General features: G+C 35.8%; 1 pseudogene; it reads left to right on the plus strand.

Annotated features, from left to right (window-relative positions):
* Window positions 1–2,337: 2,337 nt before the first annotated feature.
* LOC124961277 (ubiquitin carboxyl-terminal hydrolase 14-like) lies at window positions 2,338–5,670 on the plus strand (annotated as a pseudogene).
* Window positions 5,671–6,557: the final 887 nt, after the last annotated feature.

Here is a 6,557-nt window from a genome sequence, read left to right on the forward strand (position 1 = left end):
AGTCATTTGCATGTCTTGAGGGTGAGAAACTTCTCATGACCAGAGATAAAACTGACTGACTTTCCTCTCACAAGGATGTTGTGTTCTGTTTCCCAAGTAGGTCTCGCCTGGGAAATATGGCATTTCCTTGCTCTGTGTGTGGGGTTGGGGTGAAGGGCGAGAGAGAATGCTATATTTCCATTGCAATATTTAGATACATCTCAGAAACCCCCAAATGTCCATCAAGGAATACACAAAACATACACAATAAAGATTGCCTTATAATCCCAATTAATTTTTTTAAAGTATCTAATTAAATGTGAGTTATTTGATGAAACTTCTTGATCAAAATAAAATGTCAGTGTAATGAATTTTCTGTAAATAGGATAGATGCTCATACTTGAATTGAAAATGTAGATGGCCCTCAGAAGCCCCAGGAGAAGGGAACTCTACAGCCTCCTGTGCAGAGGTCTCCTGCTCCCTCAGCTGGTAGAGGGTGAGAGCTGAAGATGAAGAGACCTGATCAATAAATTTCAGGAAAGAGTGCAACATTAGCTGCTGTTAAGCAGGAAGCACATAATGGAATTATAGACTGGCATAGAATGCTCCAGTAGAAAATAGACTGCTTAAATTGAAATCGATGAACCCTGAGCATAAATAGCAAACAGGAAATGTGACTGCTAATTTCTTCTGAGAGGGTGCTACCTAGTCTTTAATATAGCACTTGCAAGTGAAAATTGGTTGGATTTCATACTTTTGGTGTAGAGTTGGTCATACAATTAAAGCACTCTGATTCTCATAATGCTCTAAACCCAAATATGAGGATCTCCATTTTAATTGTGACCTTTTCAAAAACTTCTTTGAAGCACTTTAACACATAACTTATTTTCCTAAACCCTATTCATCGTACCTATTGATATAAACTAAAGCAGGTGCATACAAAACTTTGTGCCACAGTCAAAGGTTTTACCTGGATCTCTCTGTGGTAAGACCAGACTGATGACATTTTCAAACAATCAGTCTTTCCATTTTAAAGAGGGTTTCCTCTCTATAAACCATAACTTCAGGGAGTAACAAAGATGTTTTAGGAATTTTTAAACCTAAGTCAAATCCCTAATTGACCTTATGTGGATGTGCACTCATGGGAAACAAAGAAAAATCAGTCTATTTTGTGGGGATGGTAAGGAAAATAATAGCGCTATTGCAATAATAGGTGCTAAACATTAAGGATATACTACATGCCAGGTGCTTTTAATGCACTTTAGCTGTAGCCGTTCATAAAATCTTGTTATGTGACCTTATTTTTATTTATTTTTTTATTAATTAAGTCTCAGAGAAGTTAAATTAATTGACAAATGCCATACAGTCATTCCAGAGCAAACCAAGAACTACCACAGAGTCACTGTGATTATGAAATAATAATAAATATTTAGAAATCACAATAATAAAACCAACAAAACATATGCTTCCAAACACAGGAGAGAAATTGTTTAGTTTATGTTATTTGTGAAAATCACTTTTGCATGTTACAAATATGTTTTAAAACTGACAAAATATTACATTGTAATAAATTACATTCCTACAATTGTGTTTTAAAACAGATAACATAGTAGGTACTAATAGTTGTTTCAACCAAAAAACATATTTGGGTATATATTATAATAAAATAAAGTCCCCAACCATGTAATAAAACATTAATTTAGATGTTGTGAAAGATGTGATTAATTAGTTTACTTTAAGTAAAGTAGGTTGTTCTAGGAATGTGAGTGGGCTTAAATCAATCCATTGTAAGTCTTTAATAGTAAGACAGAAACTTCCATAAAAAAGAGAGACAAAAAAAAAAAAGAAAGAAAGAAAGACTCTTCCATGGATAGCAGAGTCAGCAGAGCTCCAGCCTGTTCTTTCTGAGGCCTGTGCTGCAAATGATGGACTCGTCCCTTCACTTCCTTAAGCCAATTTCTGAAGAAACATGAATCTCTTCATATATATTCCAGTGAGTTTTTTCCTCTAATATAGACCCATCTGATTCACCTAGTCATTCTCACTTGTTTAAAGATTCAAAAACTTCCTGAAAAATCTTCAAAGGGAAAGTGAATGATACATAATAATATCACCAAATATATAATAGATGGCCAAAAACAATTACAATAGAAATAACAACAATAGAAGCAAAAAATAGATGCATGGGAATTCATGGTGAAACATGAAACAGAACAGGGAATAGCAGCATCAGATATAGAATGCCAATTAACTTCAGTTTAGAAGAGAAGCTTGGTGTCCCCATTAGATCCTTTACCACAATCTTCCCTTCTCCCCTCCCCTGCCCCACCTCTCTGTTTCCATCATTCTTTTCTAAACATGATATTCCACATTTTGGTGTCTTTATCACTGTGCATTGCAGCATCAAAGGTGAGTGTAAAGATATACTCTGTAGGGCATGACCTCTCCACTCTCTCTGTCCTGTTTCTCTCTGTCTGTGCTAGGAGGAACTCTAATATAGTCCAAATGACTCTCACTCTTTTGCAGCAGCAGAAGAGTTTTTGCAGATGTAATTAAGTTTACTGTAAATTATTAGTAGTAAAAGAGGGGGCTGCTACAAGCTTAATGATGGGGATGAGGATTTTGTAGAAATACCAGAGTAACCTGTACTGTAATGGTAGAATGATTATAGAAAAAAGATCTCTGTTTTCTCACCTTGTGTCAGCCCGGAGTTCCTCTCAGACTACAGACTGCTCTGATTCCCCTGTGCATTTTTAAGGCAGCAGCAATAATCCCCTGCTCCATGAATTTAAAAGATAATTCTTCATAGAGCCTGCAAATAAAAGACCAACCTGGCTGAAACCTTGACTTCGACCTCATGATATCCTAGTTGAAGATCCCAGTTAAGCCTGCTCAGACCAAGTGCTTCACAGAATCATGATGTGCATATTGGTTTATGCTGTTCTGTAGGTTTAGAGTTCTCAGTAATTTGTTACACAGCATAAGCATTATGTCCATTGTGAGATATTTGGACTCCCCAGTACAGGGAACACATTATATTTCTTATTTGGTCATAAGTGCTTAGCACAGGGCACACTGTATGCGTTAAACATATGAAGGAAATTAATGCCACAATGGACCCAATACACAACATTTCATGATTAAGACTGATCTCCTTCTTTTTTATAAATGTGTGTGTGTTTGTGTGTTTATATGTCTTAGTGTGTGCGCATAAGAATTGGAGAGATCAGCTTGCTTATACCATCACTCCAGCCATTACCAATAATATATCTTCATGCCAAAGTAGATATTATTATTTTTTTTTACAAACCATTGCCACAAAAATGAGAATATTGAATTTTTGTGATATTTTGAATGATTTGTGGAGGAAGACTGCATAAGGCATTTGCAAATTGCCTTTACTTGCTTTCCTCTGTTGTAAGAAATAGATAAAAGGTTTGTTATCTTCCTTTGTTTTATAAATGATGAAATGGACAAATAACATGTAATAAATCACACTGAAAAAGTTTGACTAGGGTGTTTATCACTTGAGTTGCAATGTGGGCAAATTATAGGGGAAAATATGATTATATTATCTAAATTCACCCCCAAAAATTGTTATATTAGAGAAAAACATAGATTTATGCAGAAAATATTTAATCCTAAAATTTTAATCATTACTTTTTCTTTACATTCAATTTTAATGTATATTTATATTTATCAGCATGGAAATATTATCTCAAAATTAACAATAAAGGAGGACATCCCCCTTTACAATATTCATTATATCTGGTAGATTATACAGAAAAATTGGAAAGGAAACAATATCTATTAGCTCAAATTTGAACCCACCTCTGTGGGGTGAGACATTGTTAAATACAGATAATAGATAATTTATGAAGAATAACTATGGTTATCTTAATTATTTTAGTATTATTTCTTTCTTTTTAATTTAATGGGTGTTCAACAAACTGTTCATTTGAGGATGATATGTTTAATATTACTAGTGAAATTAAATGAAAAAGATATATAGTACCATTAAAGTCCCATGTAGGAAAAATGTTACTGCTGGAATGAGTCTCGTCGCACCCGAGCCACCACCACCACCGCGCCTCCACCTCCGTGGCCTTCACAAGCTTCTTCTGGTCCCTTTCCCTGCGCGGTCCTTGCCAGGCCCAGCCCTCCTACGCCGCCACCTCCCCATGCACCCGCGCCATACCGCTGTACCCCGTTACTGTAAGATGGGGAAAGGAGAAATTTGAAGGTGTAGAATTGAATACTGAAGAACCTCCAATGGTAGTCAAGGTTCAGCTTTTTGCACTGACTGGAGTCCAGCCGGCCAGACAGAAAGTTATGGTGAAAGGAGGAACTTTTGAAGGATGATGATTGGGGAAACATCAAAATAAAAATGGAATGACTCTACTAATGATGGGGTCAGCAGACACTCTTCCGGAAGAACCTTCAGCTAAAACTGTCTTCGTAGGAGACATGACAGAAGAACAGTTAGCCTCTACTATGGAATTACCTTGTGGATTGACAAATCTTGGTAACACTTGTTACATGAATGCTACAGTTCAGTGTATTCGATCTGTGCCTGAACTCAAAGATGCCCTTAAAAGGTATGCAGGTGCCTTGAGAGCTTCAGGGGAAATGGTTTCAGAGCAGTATATTACTGCAGCCCTTAGAGATTTGTTTGATTCCATGGATAAAACCTCTTCTAGTATTCCACCTATGATTCTACTACAGTTTTTGCACATGGCTTTCACACAGTTTGTGGAGAAGGGTGAACAAGGACAATATCTTCAACAGGATGCTAATGAATGTTGGATACAAATGATGCGAGTATTACAACAAAAATTGGAAGCCACAGAGGACGATTCTGTTAAAGAGACAGATTCTTCATCTGCATCAGCAGTGACACCTTCTAAAAAGAAAAGTTTAATCGATCAATTCTTCGGTGTTGAATTTGAAACGACCATGAAATGTACAGAATCTGAAGAAGAAGAAGTCACCAAAGGAAAGGAAAATCAACTCCAGCTTAGCTGTTTTGTTAATCATGAAGTCAAGTAGCTTTTTACAGGACTTAAATTGCGACTTCAGGAAGAAATCACCAAACGGTCTCCAACATTGCAAAGAAATGCTTTGTATGTTAAATCTTCTAAGATCAGCCGACTACCTGCTTACTTAACTATTCAGATGGTTTGATTTTTTTATAAAGAGAAGGAATCTGTGAATGCCAAAGTTCTTAAGGATGTTAAATTTCCTCTTATGTTGGATGTATATGAACTGTGTACACCAGAACTTCAGGAGAAAATGAACTCCTTTTGATCAAAATTCAAGGATCTAGAAGATAAAAAAGTGAATCAACAGCCAAATACAGATGACAAGAAGAGTAGTCCACATAAAGAAGTTAAGTACGAACCCTTTTCATTTGTTGATGATATTGGCTCCAATAATTGTGGATACTATGACTTACGAGCAGTGTTAATGCACCAGGGAAGGTCTAACTCTTCAGGTCATTATGTGTCATGGGTGAAAAGGAAACAAGATGAATGGATTAAGTTTGATGATGATAAAGTCAGCGTCATAACACCAGAAGATATCTTGCAGCTTTCTGGTGGTGGAGACTGGCATATTACTAATGTTTTATTTTACGGGCCTCGCAGAGTTGAAATAACGGAAGAGGAAAGTGAACAGCAATCTCCAATTTAGTTATTTATGCCTAGGTGTGAAATAAATGTTTTTTGTTCATCATTTTTATAATCCAAAGCTTTAAAGGAAGACATTTAGGTGGTTTTGTCTGTTTCCCCCTCATAATGGAACAAGAGAGGGCAGAAAGAGGCCACTTGTGCATCAACCTAAAATTACAGAAAATTACCTTTGGATTGTGCTGCCCTGTGTAAAGGTGGCTGGAAGACATTCTTTAAAAGTTATTTCTTGCATTGATTAAAAATAATTAGTTGAAATGCCTTTCACCCATTACCTTCTGTGATTTTTTTTCTTGCCTTCTCAGCCCAAGATTGAGCAATTTATCGCACACCTGTTACTATTATTTGTTGTTCTTGAATTGTTCATATCACCATTCAGTAACTGCCCATCCTTTGCCTTATCTAACAAACATTTTCCCAGGAAGGTGGAAAAGGAAGTGTTGCTCTCATTGTGTAACAGTGCTGCTGTCCACGTCCCATGGAAACATGGGTTCAATCAAGTATTTGTCCAGCCTGACTGTTGCTGGTTTTTCATAACTTTAAAATAAATTGTGATCAATAATAGTACATTTGATTATATCTTTATTATTGTGTCTCTCTCTGATGTAATATGGTTTGTACATTTAACTTTGCAATTTTTTTGTAGTAATCAACCTTAAAAAATGTTGACAAGCTCTGGTTGCTTATTTTTAGAAAATGAGGATAATTAATAAAAAAAAGGAGGAATTAACAAAAAAAAGTTACTGCTAAAATAACTCTGTTTAATATGTACCAAGAGATACATATGGAAGTCTTATTTCATGTGGTAATTCTTCTATTGAAAACTATTAAAATATGAAGCACATTTATCCCTTCCTTTTTGTAGAGGCATAAATTCAAAGCTTGCTCTTT

Source organism: Sciurus carolinensis, chromosome 12, assembly GCF_902686445.1.
Source record: "Sciurus carolinensis chromosome 12, mSciCar1.2, whole genome shotgun sequence".
Lineage (NCBI taxonomy): Eukaryota > Metazoa > Chordata > Mammalia > Rodentia > Sciuridae > Sciurus > Sciurus carolinensis.